General features: G+C 46.3%; 1 protein-coding gene across 5 annotated transcripts in view; it reads right to left on the bottom strand.

Moving 5' to 3' along the window:
* LOC121664023 (collagen alpha-1(I) chain-like) overlaps positions 1–14,555 on the bottom strand; it is a 225,722-nt gene that overhangs the window by 159,231 nt on the left and 51,936 nt on the right. For 3 of the 5 annotated variants that reach the window (XR_006015845.1, XR_006015844.1, XM_042026986.1), the window contains 2 exons: positions 14,259–14,506; positions 13,473–13,586 (listed from right to left, as the gene is read on the bottom strand). The exons of 1 other annotated variant lie outside the window; for it this stretch is intronic. The gene's annotated coding sequence lies outside the window, so the exon portion shown is untranslated. Of the gene's footprint in view, positions 1–13,472; positions 13,590–14,258; positions 14,507–14,555 lie in introns of all 5 variants that reach the window. One more of the 5 variants, XM_042026987.1, reaches the window with a different exon arrangement.

The following is a 14,555-nucleotide window of genomic DNA, read 5'->3' as shown; positions in this document are numbered from 1 at the left end:
ATAGAACCCATCTCAGGTGTCTGACATGCACAGACAGGTGACCTTTCCCCACACCTGGCCAAAGAGCTCCCCTTTCTCTCCAGCTGCACACAAACAGCTGCTGAGTTACCTCAGTTTCTAGACAAGACTGAGACACTCGCTCCCCTACCAGGCAAGCAGTCATAACCTCTGCAGCCATCCTGCACTTGCAATAGCAGCAATATTAGTAAAAATAGCAACATAGAAAATAGAGGGTGCTAGGTCAGTGAGAACATAACAGAATAGTCATCCCTCTTGCTTGAGCCTTTTTTCTACTCTTCCATGCAGGTTCTGCCCTTGGCATTTTTTATTTCTCAAACAGCTTATTTTTTTCTCCAGCCTTTTGAGAACAGAAATGCTTTGAACACTTCACTTCCAAGGCCCTTTATTCTTAACTGCTATTAAGCAAAGCAACCCAGGAGACATTTCTTGCACACAGCGAGTTCTGCAAACGAGAACTGAAGGGTTAGAACTGGCCTGGCTGTGAGGAAAACACCGCTGATGCTAAGGGGGACTGACAACCTCTGGTGTTCCTCTCTTGTTAATCTGATGACAAACTCTTAGAGCAGACAACACAAAATCTTTCTTATGCTGTTAAAATTGGGCTCCCACCAATGAGAAAAATTAAGGACTCTTCATTCCCACTGCAGCAAAACCCATCAATTTTAAGTGCCTGCACAGGGTTTAGGAGTTTTGCATCTGGATTCTACCATTTAAAAACCTGCCTTGTATTTTTCACAGAAAAGACACCATCTATTTAGACATTAACAGATCCTTTGCCATTCCCTTATTTCAGCATGACATACTGTCCCCACCTGAATTCGGTCCCGGTCTTATTATAACTCCAATTTTGTTTCTGAAATAACACGTTCATTCCTAACTGCACCAGCACTCACCAGAAGCTTTTGCACAAGTCAACACATCTCACAGACCTCGGACACCTCATTTGCACACGGAAACACAGAACTGGAAGGCAATCCCTGAAAAGGCATCTAAAATGACAGAAGGATTTTCACTTATGCTTATGAACAGATTTTCAGAAGCGACTACCTATTCCAGGTGTTTCAGTTTCTCCATTTTTCTCTCTAGATAAATATTTAAGGAGCTGGATTTCAAGGCACTCCACTTTAAATCAGTTCTCCCCAGGATGGAATTGCAGCACTTGGTATTTCAGGAAAATCTTGACTAACAAAGAGACTCAATTTCTTGTGAATTAATGATGCTCTGGAGAAAAATAGGTAATCATCCAGATTTGAAGCAGGTTTAATCTGCCTGGTTCACATAGCAGAAACATCTAGTGCAAGCTGCATAAGTAACTAACACTTGATATTGCAAGGGAACAAGTTTAGCTGTGGAAAAGGCCACCCTCAAACTCAGCACACAGAAAAAAAACACAGGGAAGCCCCTGTGCCATACCACAGCCCATGTCTTGCTACTGTCCATAGAAACTCCATTTACCTTATACCCGAAGCACCGCTGAACAGAAAGTTACAATGATAGAATAGCACAAACCAGACTTTTCTAAATGCTGCCATCTCGTTACTTCCTTATTGTCTCCACCACACTGTCTTGCAGGCTCCCCTTTAATGCCTCTGCAGGAGTTATTAAATAAATGACTGTGTGCAGTGGCAGTGGCCCATGACACGCAGCCATTCCGCACTCCCGATGCAAATGCAGCGGGATGGATGAAGCTGTCATGCTGCGTCCTCGGAAGGGTATTTGTTAGCCTCATTTTGCTGCTGTCATGGGCTGTAGATGTTACTCTGGCCTACCCTCATGCCCACAAGAGTTCGGAAGGCATTGCAGGAAAAACTCAGTGGGGAGAGCAGCACAGAAAGTGCTCAGCTTCTCTATACAGCCTTCAGAAGAAACCAAAGACATTTTATTAAAATGTAGAGCAAATGCAGGTTTAGAAACATAAAAATATATTCAAAAAGGTGTCTCATGCTAGGTTTTGAGGCTGAATTTCCAAGTGCTTTTGCAGTTCCATGATAGAGTTCTCAACATCAGCTGCTCCAGTGCATCTCCAATCCATACTGGTTGTGGACAAAATTAGCATATGAAGGATACAGGGAATGAATAACTACCCCCTAAATGACACCAAGAATGGAAGAGAAGTGCAGCTCAAGAGAAGCTAAGCTGGCTAAGCACCTCCATGCTAGCACCACAGAGCACAGGGACCCATCTGCTATCCACCTTCAGTCAGCTGCTGGACTCTCCATCAGTTCATCCCAGCCATGATTTCTGAGGCAGGTACTTGCGTACTCTTTTAAATGGCTGCGATGCAACCAAAGTTACTTAAGGACAGCCACTAGAAGCTGGCAGCTTTTGACCGGGTAACACAGACAGGACTCAAGTGTCTCTGAGAGAAGCCAGGATTACTCACTGTATTTCTCCTTGTATTCAATCCTCACAAAATACCTACTTTTACACATCCCACTTCCCCCAGTCTGACCCAGTCAGCAGCACCCTAATGATCCACACACAGACACACACAACCACACCACCATATACACACACACACACGCATCTACAAATTAAAAAAGCCAAAATAACTTTGGCACAACACAAAGAGGTGGTTGTCAACAAAAACAGATGGTCAAAGAATTGGGCAAACACTCAGAGTTCCAGAAATGAAGCTTTTGCTTTCATTCTAAATGCCACACTTCCTTACCCAGCTCCAGACAAGAGGATACATGGAGCCAGTCACAAGCTCGCTTCCTGCCAGGCTTCTCTGTTTTCATGACAAAATTAAGAGTCCACAGATGGAATAACTCAAAGCTAATTTTTACACAGGTTGGTTTTCCCTCTCTCCCTCCTCCCCATGATTCCAAACAACAAGAATAACATATTGTACGAAATTAAAGAAACAACTACAAGGGAGGGGGGAGTAAAGTTGCAGTGAGGTCATTTTGTTGCTATGACTTCAGTATGAAGGGAGTTCTATTTAAATTGAGAAATTATTTGTTTCGCACTGTGCCTCAGGAAGTCTGCTTCAGCTAAAAGCCTGAAAGTATCACACCCCACCATTTCAAGTTCTTGTACTTACTTCCTCCCAGAAATTCAAGGCAGCTATCTAACTCTTGCTCTGGCCTGTGACCCTACTACCACCAACTTAGAACAGTCCAAACTTTCTCCCAGCCCTCTTACTCTCACTGTTTCCTCCTCTCTCCCAACTCCAGTGGAAGTTGGATTCCCACTCCCACTGAAGTCAACAGAGCCCAGTGGAAAGCAGACAAGGCAAATCCTAGAAGTTGCCTAGAGGATGCCTCACTCACAGCACAGTATATCCCAGGTACTTGCTGGACACCCTTCTGAAACTGTGGATACAGGGAACCAAGTTCAAAGGAGGAAAACAAAGACAGTATTAAGAAGGAGGAATACCGAGCAAAGAATGTGTTCATCCTTACCTCTTAAATAGGTAAAGTTCAGAGAGATCCCAGGAGCATATTGAATTATTTTTCACTTCTTTCAAATGGGCATTCCCAAGCACTCGGCCAGCACCATGGGTGCTCAAATCTGTGGGCTGCATTAAGGTTGACCACTTCCACGAGCTGCCACTTGCCAACCAGCACTGTCCTATCAGGCTTCGCTTAACAGCAGAACAAAAAAAACTGTGCTGAAGTGCATCTAAAAATGTAGGTTAAACATGGCTTTGGTGGGACATAGAAAAATGACACATTTTTAACCTGAACACCCAAAGCTTTGAGCAGAAAGAGAATGTCACTGGCCAGTTTAACATTAACTGTTTCCTGAGGGTCAATTTGGTATAAATCCAACATCATTTACAGAAGCTCTGCCCAAATGTTTAAGTTTCAAACAGTAAATTTTTTCAGACTGAAATACTACAGCCCAGTGCTGACACTGGACACAGCCCGCATAAAGGGCCAGAAGCTGCCATGAATTTTAGTACGAATTACTTGCAACTGATTGATACCAACATTTAAAGCAGCTGAAGAACAACAGTCTACCAGGAGACTTGGCCACCTTCTCTCCAGGCTTCTGTCAGCACTGACTGCACCGTGTGGATGCAGCAATACGTTTCCATTTACCTCTTCCAAGGAACTACTACTCTGCTCCAGCTGGAAACCACCATGCTGTCACACATGGCTCTGGGCAGTTCACAAGCCCAAGCAGAAGCACTAAGACAGCAACAATTTCCCCTCAGGTGTGAGGAGACTGACTTTGTGAAGACCTTCCTGGCTCTTAAACATTGGATTCAGTCCCTTTTTCCCTGTGTTAGAGAGAACTTGCACATACCCCCGCCTCCCCAGCACACAGCCATTAGAAAGAGCCAGTTTGCCTACACACATCCATTAACTGGATTTTCCCTCCATAAAGTTCCCATTATGGACTGAGCTGAGTACTCATTAGCCACAGCCAACACTACAAACGGCCGAGGTCAGCTGACTGAGCGACTGACCTTTCTGAATATCATGCCTCCAAAATAAACTGCACCATCCACACCGTTTGATGTCCTGGTTAATTGGAACCTCTTTTTCCTGCATTTTGTCAAACACAGTAAATGTCATGGCAAATTTTAAGTGACAAGAACTTGGAAGACACATTTAATTTCCCAGTGGCATGCAAAAAACTAATCCAGTTTGCATTACGCTTGTTAGAGCTCATCTCAAAGGTCCAATGCATAACAAGAGTTTGAGGAACGTTCATGTACAGATTAGCTCCTGCCCTCTGACCTCAGTGGGAGCTTAATTTACAATGATGCAAACTCAGCTCCACAGAGCTCCAAAGACAATTGTGGGGAGCTGAAAACTCCTGACCAATACATGGACTCTGCTCCAGCACGGCTGCTTTACCTCGCCACAGAGCACACGGGAAATCTAAGGATGGGCCAGGTCAGACCCTTCAGGTCACGCTGTATCTCCCTGTGAGGTGCACAGAGGCCGACATGTGCTCCAGCTTGGGCATATTCAGATGCAGCTCAAGAGTTCTGACCCTCACCTTTTCTTCCCAATCTAAGTAACTTCCAGGTATATAAGGGTTGAATACTTTCCTACAGAAAAGTAACTCCAGATGTTGACATGGATTAGAACTTTAACTCCTATGCTGAATCTTGCATTTTGTGCCTCTAGGAAATACCGGAGTTTCTGAAATACCTTTCTTTATTAAACATGTCTTGTACTAAACCTTCTGTCTTCTATCCTGGATGGAGAAATCACCTCCTTCCAAACCCACTATACTTGTCACAGTCCAGCGAAGTGAAATAGCAGCTAAAAAATATCCATAGGAAAACAATCTCAGCCCAGAAGATGATATTTAGGCAACTGCTTTTTTTCCTATTTCATTAGGTATTTTCCCCACTTTGTAACTTCTACACAGCCTTGGTCAGTTCCCTCCTGAAGCTCCCCATAATTTACTACACCTTCACTTTCAGTATATATAGCTACTTACATAAGCATACACTCAAATGCCAGAGGCAAGTTTTAGGATTAGCTGACTGCTCTTAATATGTTAAATCCCAGTGTACCTTTGTAACACAGAGGAAAGGGGGAAAAAAAAAAAAATCCCAAACGTCCCTAGGAACATTTTACATATTTTAGGCAAGCATTACCACAAGCACCTTCCACAGTTTCAGATAACAGAAAATATGACTCCACATCCATGAAAAATTATCTCCTTACTGGATTTAATGATTTAATGCCTGTTATTTAAGACACTGTTTTCCTTCCTGCTGGCTGCATGACACAAAACCATCACATACCCTTTTGCTGGTTTGACAGCACCACAGGGGCAGGGCGCACACAAGGTTTCACAAAGGACAGGCCACGTCCTATTCTAGGTACAAAAGTCTCACTTAGACATGAGAGAAATTACGACAACTAACAATGGCAGCTCATCCAGACCAACCCAAGACTGCCCATGGCTTCCTTACCTTCCCACAGACGTGATTAGTGCAGCCTGCTCCTCAGAGATTGGCAGGGTCTGAACAAGTGTTTGGGTAACAAAGAACAAAGAAAGCTGCAGCCATTACACTCACAAAATCCACCAAGAGCACTTTACGTGCGTGACAGAGCAGGACTCTACGGACAGACCTGGCCACACTTAGTCCCCTGAAGCTCATGGGGCTACAGATCACTTATTCTAGGGAAAAGACAGCTCATATCAGAAAGGTGAGCAGTGAAAGACCACTGCAAAGCTGGGGACAAAGCCATAACTACAATGTAAGAACAAAGTCTTGAATCAAGCTTTTCAGAGTCGTTTAGGGAATCAGAACATGACACATTTCATTCATGACTAGCTCTGATATATTTATGAACTTTTGCATACTCCCAGAGTCATCCACTAGCCCCACTATCCTCCTCTGCCTTGCAGAGACTACCTTGATTTACCACTGCCATGGGTCCAGGATCCTTGGAAGTCAGGGGAAAAGTCATCTGCCCCCCTTCTCTAATGCCCAAAGACCAGAGAGCTTCCTCTGCTTGCTTTCAACAACCAGTGAGCCAGGAGAATTTAGCTAAGTCAGTAAGAAGTCATGGATGTACTTTTAAGAACTCTAAGCTGCCTTGGTTTTACACCACTTCTGCAGCTTCTTTCAGAAGAACATGTGCTGTAGCTCACACCAAAAAACCATCCCGCCCAGCACACGCTGACAGAGGCCAGCAGCACACACCTTGTCAAGGGTCACAAAATAAAGCAGGCCCACAGGGACACTCATTGAGGACACACCCCCGGTCCCTAAAAATGTGCAGCCCTGGGACTAGCTGAGCTCAGGATGGCTTTTCTGTGTTTAATAATTCTCAATGGGTTTCTGTTCCAGGCACTCGGCCAGACTTCACCCCTGCCTGACAAGCCATCACTCAGCCAAGTCAGACCTGTCTGCAAACCTGCACTTGGCTCCCCAGAGCCCTCCCAGCTGCCTCACTGCCCAGCCACACCTTCCTCTCCAGTGCACAAAATCATCTGCACAGATCAGCACAGACAGCTCATCCGAGGATCCTCTGCCACCAAAACAAAGGTCCCTGTCCCCTCCACATGTAGGAGACAGACAGCAGACGTATGACAGAATCCTTCAGTCTTAAGCACAGTTCTGTCACACATTTGGAACCTGCCATGGTGTGGGAAGATTCTGACACAACACAAGTAAGGCAATACCCAGCGCTGTTCCCAACTGTGCTGTCTCACAGTCATCTCAGCTCCTCGCCCAAACTTTTCTGACAAACCTCGTCATTCCTACCCTCACAACTTCCTCCATCTCTCTTCACAGAGCAATACTGTATCTGAAGAGCTCAACTCCCAAAGGAGCTCTCCAGATTTCAGCATCTTCATTGCTTTGCAAGAAGCTAAAAAGCAAACAGCAAAAGAAATGGGGAGGAGGAGGGCATGTCCAAATCCTCACTGCAAGGTCAGCCACTAATACACCATCAAACTGGTAACAAAGAAACTCACAGTTAACGTGTCCCTCGGGTGACATCATGTACATTCCCTTACATCCCCTCTCCTTCCCCCATCTGTCCCTTTGTCTCTGCACTGACTCCCGACAGGCCAGACCTACTGAGACACATCTGACAAGGCCTGCCCAACGGGGAATGCTGCATGGGAATTTGGTAAACATCCAATGGACACCCTACTGACCCTTCCCCTTTCTCCTTCCCTCCACCTCCACTTGGAAATGGATCTTTATCCTGCTCAGTAAGTGACCTGCACTGGTTGGGTGCATTCTCTGAGCAGCTTAATTACTAATTCTAGGCACTCGGTAGCTGGTCTGTTTCCTTTCCCATAGCAAACGAGGACCCTGCCACGTGACCAGAGACACTGCTTCCAGTGCTAGAACCTGCTTAGCTGGCAGGTAGCCTTCCTGCCCAGGCACCAGGACCAACGCTTCCCAACCACCAGCAGCTGCTCACTCCAACTCTTTCAAGCACTCTTTGCAACACAATTATCCAAAAGCAGCAGAAGGCAACTGAACAGCTTGAAACCTCTGCTCAGACACTTGGCTTGGGATGGAGACTGGCTTTCAGCACCAGCAGCTGAATACATGATCTTGACCCTCCTGTCCTTCCACACCTTCACCACCCAGCACATGCAGTGCACACCTACCTACAAGCCAGGGCCCTCCAAAGCAAGCCTGGCAGCTCCACATTTTGCATGGCATTAAGACCACCACCTCTGGCCCACAACAGAGGCACCCTGCTCAGGTGTGATTTACTCAAGTCACTGACCACAGAGGAAGAAAGAATGCCCATATCCTGAAAGAGCAAGGGGTCTACTTCAACTCCTCCATCACACTTCTTCTCTCGGACACCAATAATTAATACTATAAGTTCTACTGATATAATTTAAAACAAGTCCCTTGGAACAATTTCACTTGTTCACTCATTCTTAGGGGGCAACTTATAGGATCACAAACACGTGTACTACACAAAAAATTTTAATAAAATACAGTCTGTAAAATATACAAAATGGACTAGGCTACACTGCTCCAGGAGCATAACAGCCTCAAGCACTACAGACGCATTAGCTAGAGTCCTTAGCTCTGTCCCCCCCCCAGCCCTTGCACCTTTTTCCCTGGCATTTACCTGCTTCCTCCATTCAGACACTGCAGGCTCTGCTGCCCAGCTTGCCATGCACTCTCATTTCCTCCAACATATGAGCGGCCTGGGCTCTAACCGCTGAACATGCATGCAGATCAATTCACCCTATGCAGACTCCCACTTTCACCTACACATTCCCAACATCTTCAGCCACAGCACATTCCAGCAGTTTGCTGCTACAGGAAGAAACTCTGTAGTCTCTGAGAAGCAGCCTAACAGAACACAATCCCATTCATCTCCAGCCATCATGTTTGCTCAGACATCATTTAAGTCTCCTTGCTTCATTCTGCCTCAGGCCCAGATCACATCAAGCAGACCAACCCCAACCAGAAGCACGAGCCCTCTAAAGCCTCAATTAGCCAAGCAGAGGCTTCTGTACGACTGAGGAAGCCTCTCTAATGAGAGCTTTCCTTCCAGCTCTTTGATTAAGCATAGTGGCCAGAACAGCAAAAGTGACAGAAAGGTTCACTGGGGGCCTTACATTTAGCCTGCGTAGGCAGCCATGCCAACAGCAGCTGATGGAGTATATGAGCACACACTCCATGACTGAGTGAGAGCCCTGGGAACAGGCAGGCAGAGCTCTGCACCACAGCGTGGCCCATTTCTTACAGCAGTTAGCCCAAAAACGCTGCATGCACAGTCCATTGAGCTTTGAGCTCTGTGTGTCACGGATGGTTTATCTGAAAAATGGGAGCAGGACAGAACTGCAGAGCTTTCCTTCACTAGCAGGAGCAAAGATGGGAAGGGGAAAGATGTATGCAGAGTAAGGAAAACACCATACCAAAAGTAAAGACGACAAATGAAATACAACTTAGTGAAAGCTTAGCTCTTTACCATAGGACTTTCAGGAATCAGTATCAAGGGCAGCAGGGGCAAATACATACTACGCAGGTTCTGAGACCAGAGAGTGGGAGGTTCCTTCATACCAAGACAAATCACAACAGCTCTTCTGGAAGAGAGAAGAGGTGGATGCCCAGGACTCTGTATAGCTCTTGGAATTCCCTTCAAACACCCTAGTGCCATAGCAAGTGCAGCACTGGACAGCGCTTTTGAGTTGAGGCGGTCAGTGGGATACACTGGATACCCAGCTGTCTCTTCTTAAAACAGCCACAAAAAGGCCCCCTGCCTTTATTTCACATTTCTCCACAGACATCAATGAGTTCTCCCACACTTGAGGTGTACAGAGCAGCCCCAATAAGCACTGCCACTTGGAACATGTGCGTCCTTAGTGAATCCAAACTTCAGTACCTCATCCAGCAGAGGCATGAACAACTTACTTACTCAAGGGAAACACCATTAACAGCTTCCTTTTTCACCAAGCTTCTGAAAGCCAGTCCACTGAAATCCATGTAAAGCACAAGGTTTATCCATAATGTCCTGCAGACAAGCACTGCTACACTTCCCTCTGGAAGCTGTGGCTATGTGCAGCAGCCAGAACCAGATGTAGTCAGGCAAATTGCAAAGAGCTAAATGTTCACTGCCAACAGCCACTCCTGTTTCCTTTCAACCATCGATAGCCAGAGGGTTAGCATGTACATCCTGCACCTTTAGAAATGGTCTTAAATCTAACATTTTTGCTGCCTTTGTCCTGTCAGATAGGATAATTTTTTAAGTCATCGACTGCTGTATATTACATATAATTGAAAAAATTATTTCAGATAGCTATTACAATGCTCCAGTGACATTTCTTTCACTTGACCAGCACTATTTGTAACAGCATCCATCCTCCTCAGGATCTGGTGCTGTAGATGTTGTCCTACCCAAACAAATTTCCACAGCAATAGGCAATTGGTCCTGCCTTGATTTTCCCCATCAAACATCACTTAAGGAAGTAAAACTTTCCTCCTTGCTAGGCTCTTCAGTCTTCCCTACAGTTAAGTATGTTACGTATGTTAAAAGATACATCAGCTCTTTCTTCCCAGAGAGAACAGCCACCCCATGCTTTCCTGAAATTACCATACAGATTGCTTATAGAGGAGCTAATATGATTTTCCTTATTTAGAAGCCAACAGCTGTTTAATATCACATGTTCTGTTTAGCCTGGGTTGTGTCAAGCTTGAGGTGCCAAAAGCAGACAGGCTGGCCACAGAAACAAAAGCACAGAGTTCATCCCCAGACCACTGTTTGCAATAGGCAGGCCAGAGCAAGTTAAGACATTAACAACCAAGAATACTTTAACTTCTGGCTAGGAGCTCCTACGGGAACCAAGGCAACAGAGAAGGGTTGCAATCCACAAGGCTTGCCCTCACTGGGAACACTGGCTAGCATGTCTTCGGGAGAACTCAGGCAAGGCCAGCTGGCCGGAAAACAACCCAGCAAGGGTCACAACTTTGCAAAACCATCAAGGCGCCCCTGCAGCTTGTCCCAGGGGTCGCTAGAATCCAGTGAACTGGCACCTCCTTACATGTCTAAAACAAAGCTGGACAACAGACTTAGGGTCAAACATCAGTCCTTAAGCCTACACCAAGCTAACAAGGTTAAACAGAGTGTCCTGAATCATCACACAGGAAATCAAACTCCCCTTTTCCCCAGTCTCAAAATTTGTGACCAGAGACACAAAGTTATTAGCCAAGTGATACCAGAGGTGTTTAACCCAACTCCACTCCCTTGGGAGAGGACTCCCCAGCATGCGGCTAACAGATCAGCACAAATTTAAAACAAAACAAAAAACCAAACTCTGTAGGTTTGAACAGCCAAGAAAAGCACCTAGAACTTGAAAATAAAGAAGGAAGTGTTTAGGGAACGTTTACACGCCATTTCTCTCATGTGCTAGCTAGCTAACATGCCATCTCCCAAACAGGAATGTCTTCCCTTGCCTTTCATTTCTCAAGTCTCTGTGCCCAGATACCAGAGACATCAGTCAGAAAAACGCCCCCTTGTACCACCATGACCTACCTTGGCCCGAGGCACTTCAGAACCCAGTTAAGTGCCTGCTCAGACTAAAACCAGTCCCAGAATTCTTTCTTTCACCACTGCACACACTCTGCAACCCTGCAGGCACAATTCCTAGCAAGCTACAAGGTAAAGGCTCCTCTTGTCTCCCTAGCTCTTAAAGTCCAATAAAAATTATTTACAGCCTCTCCGGGCTATCTGGTTTAATCCTTTCCAGCTCAAGTATGACACTTGCTGGGACACCATTAGGTTTCTTACGGTGCTCTGACTAGCAATCACATCTGTACCTGACTGTCAGGGGACACTCTTGGCTGAGCCAGCCACCCTGGTCTATGCTGAGAGCTCTGAAATTTCTCAATTGAAACATTTGAAAGTTAATGAACCCTTCTAACACAAAGCTCCCACAGCTCAAGAGTTCTTTTATGAGCCCAGCACACGGTGGATGCAAAGGAAAACCCCACTTCAGGCAGACCTCTCATTTCAGAACACACCCAGGCAGAAGGCCAGACTCTCAGGCACAGCAAACAGCAGTCAGGAGCAGAAGGCACCACCCACAGGATAGCTGGGTGGCTCTGCCACGGTGTACTCCAGGCCACAGCCTGCTCAAAATAGGGCCGGCTATAATCACAGGCCCTCACTGGATGAACACGTGGCTGCTGTACACAGCAAAGCACTCTCAACTCACTGAAAACAGTCAAGTCATCAACTCCCAGACGCTGCCCAAAGTGAAACCAATATAACAAACTCTTAAGAGTCAACTACATAGAAATGTCGTTGTGAGGGGAAAAAAAGACAATCTTTTCAAAGCAATAATTTACTTACGTGCATCTTCATTTGAGCTTCGGTTTCAGGAACACCTTCCTGTTCTGTGGAACTTCAAGCAGTGGGATCTAGAATCAGAGCCCACCCTCTGCACTCCACACAGTTCCACCTCAAGTGCCACGTGACCATTTTTAAGCCCCAAAATCCATCAGTACCCCAGCACACAGAGTCAGACACAGAGAACTGCTGCCGTTTTTACAGGCATTGAACAGGTTCCTCCGTGGAAGGCAAGAACGGGAGGCAGGACCAAGGAAACCCAGTGCCTCTGCTCCAGAAGCACAATCTTCTTCCAGCTTCCACTCACGCTAGCTCACATTCCTCTCTCCAAGTGCTGCACACCTGGCCCCAGTGACACCACCAGGCTCGGGGATACCACTGCATTTAACTGGGAGCATTTGAATGGGGTCGGACTGGTACAGCCACACCCAAGTGCAGGGCAGACTAGGCTATCATTGCCATAGCAGAGAAAGGGTCTGGCTTTTGTCTTTCAGGTTTTGGGTCTCATTTTTTCCCCCCTTGTTTTTTAATTGCTAAGCCTGCAATTGGGGTTGAGCATGGGGAAGGGGGAAGGGAACAGAATCTGGTGAACAGCTGGGGCCTATCACTTTTCATTGCAGGTCTTGGAGAGATGTGGTTGACAGAGTGATGCACAGAGGCTGTCCCAGTTAATGACTTCACCATTCTCCATCATTATGCCCATCATTAGGAAATTAGGAGGACAGAAGGTATTTACTGTAAACCTGCCACCTCCCAAGGAGAGATAAATAGAAACTGATAAATGGGATCTTCTGGTGCTGTTCGTCTATTAACCTTCTGCTTCCCAGTTTAGGCATATGCATGCTATCCTGCCATTAATATCCAGTAATTGGCATAGCAGTGGGCAACACGCTCCTACCTTGAGCGTCAAACATCTCCTGTGCTGCGTGCGAGCGCACGGCCACGCACACCACAGCTCTGCGGCTGGGGCCGGGGAGGGGCTCCCGTGCACTGCTCACACCTCAGCCCTGAGGCTGAGCGAGCAGCCAGACCTGCTGGGTCTGAGCATCAGGCATGGATTTGATGGCAGGAGACTTGGGAGGAGGAGAGGGCACTGTGTGTGCGCATGACCTGCCCTGCATGGAGCCAACAAACCAGCGCATAGGGACAGTGGCCCCACCAGCTGAGCTGCTGTGTCTTCTGTCAGCCTACCTGTAAGTACAGCTTACAGATGCCTCCAGGGATGAGAGTCCCGCTCACTGCAATCTCTCAGCATCCAGCAAAGAAGCATTTTCCTCACCATCTCAAAGCCATGTGTTCTGCAAACTGCTTAAAAAAAAAACCACAAGCTTCTGTGGGTTTGGAATTTATGAACTTACCTTGCTGGTCAAAAGCCAGCCAAGGTTTCAGCAAACTGAACTGACACTTCTGCAGCTCCCTCCCCACTCAAAGGGCTCTTTGAATGTTCTGACTTCCTTCACCCCCACAGACTGAACCTCTGCAAAGGAACAAGTTCTCAGAGGGACAAACTGAGCCATTTCTTTCCTCAGCAACCCAGCCCTGCAAGGCTGAAGCAAATCCATACTCAGAGACCAGGATTCTACCCCAAATGGAAAGCAGGCCCACTTGCAGGTCAGTCAAACAGCTACAACTCTCTTAATTGTTTCTTCCACATAGATGATTACAACCTCTGCTTCGGAAAAACCCTAACCCACTGCTACTTTCCTCTACTACTTGACATCATGAACTGCTTTACTTACCCTACCTCTAGCATTTTCCTTTCAACAAGCATTCTAGTTCCCAATTCACATGGTGTACAGGTGACTACAGCTCAGAGACACCAGCCAAGATTACAGCTGCATTTCTGATGAGGAACAATCAGAACAACTTAACACAAGTCTTAAGACTCCCACATTATTATTATGGCAATACCGACCAACATGTAACCTTCTCCAGAAGTTCAGGGCAAACAGAGGGCCTGTTCTTGCATGTACTAACCTGGCAAGCAGCTCGTCTGCTCTGTGTTGGATGGATGGCTCCAATACCCTGGAAGGCGAGTACTGCAGGCAGGAGTTACGCTTGCTCCTTCCACATGCACTCTCTTGCACACATCAACCCAGTGCAGGAGACCAAAGCCAACGTGACTGTGATGGCAAGTTCTAATGGGAACACCAGTGTTAATTCCCATCTGTCTAAGCAACTGGCAGTGTCCATCAATTACACCAAGAGCCAACTAACAGTTGCAGCTGCAAAATAATAAAACCAGAATTAACATTTCAAGTTCCTGTCATTCAC

This window comes from Corvus kubaryi, unplaced genomic scaffold (assembly GCF_017639235.1).
Source record: "Corvus kubaryi isolate FWS band 111438036 unplaced genomic scaffold, C.kubaryi_AGA036_p1.0 37292, whole genome shotgun sequence".
NCBI lineage: Eukaryota > Metazoa > Chordata > Aves > Passeriformes > Corvidae > Corvus > Corvus kubaryi.
This window is presented reverse-complemented; position numbering and strand designations above follow the sequence as displayed.